Here is a 1,002-nt window from a genome sequence, read left to right on the forward strand (position 1 = left end):
CTATGGAAAATTACACCCTATGTCATACTTAGTGGCTTGTGAGGAGCAATAGTCATGGGAATGTCTCCTAAATGGCCATAGGCACAGAGGGAGTATGACTGGCAGAAGTTGTCTTTGTAAGGAGAGAGCCAGATCTCATCTTGCTTGTACTCAATATGATCCACAAAGAAAAGGGGTTTGTTGGCGGCAAAGATCTCCCCATTGGTTCTGATACAGATCAGAAACCGTGGAAAAGGTTTCACCACAAGCCGACAGACCTGGCCCTCCTCCCAGGGTGTATCCAAGGGGGTTAAAGCTGGGAAGGCAGAAACAGGAACTGAGACAGAACTGTGTCAGGGAAGAGACACGCCTGCAGTTGAGTGGTCAGAAAATTTAACACATTTCGAGTGCAAAATGTCCACCTGGTACCACCCATTCCAAACAAGGGCTCGCCATGTGGATGCCACGCAGCCACAGCAATGGCCGTCCAGCAGGATGATCATTGCCAGGAGATTCGACGCCCTGAAAAGATGGGCAACCAGTCCTGGGCTTCCACAAGGTGCTCTTAGCACAGGTACCAGCAGTGCAATCCCTGTGTTGTCAGGGGCTCAGCCAGATGGGTGCATAACAGCCCTACCACACAGGTTGGCTACCAAGCTGGTGACCTAGCAAGGAGGCCAAAGTGCTTTGATGGGGAAGGGGAAAACGGGAGGGGGGGGGGGGAGGAGAGGAACCCACGCCAAAGATGCTAGGGAGGGAGTTCTCCCCATCTGGCTCACACTACAGAATTCAAATCTGGAGATGGATATCAAACCCCTGAGGGAGACAAAAAAGGAAAGTCTTAGAGGAGGAGGAAAAGCAACCAATCAAAACCGTAAGATGAAGCAAAGTCATGAAGATAGCTGGGTGACATAAAGAAGAACACCAAGAGAAGGAAAGAAACTGATTTTAGTGACAAAAATATGCATTTCATTGGAGTCACAAGATAGATTTAAAATATCATCACCGATTTCAGAAATAACC

This window comes from Schistocerca piceifrons, chromosome 8 (genome assembly GCF_021461385.2).
Source record: "Schistocerca piceifrons isolate TAMUIC-IGC-003096 chromosome 8, iqSchPice1.1, whole genome shotgun sequence".
Taxonomy (NCBI): Eukaryota; Metazoa; Arthropoda; class Insecta; order Orthoptera; family Acrididae; genus Schistocerca; species Schistocerca piceifrons.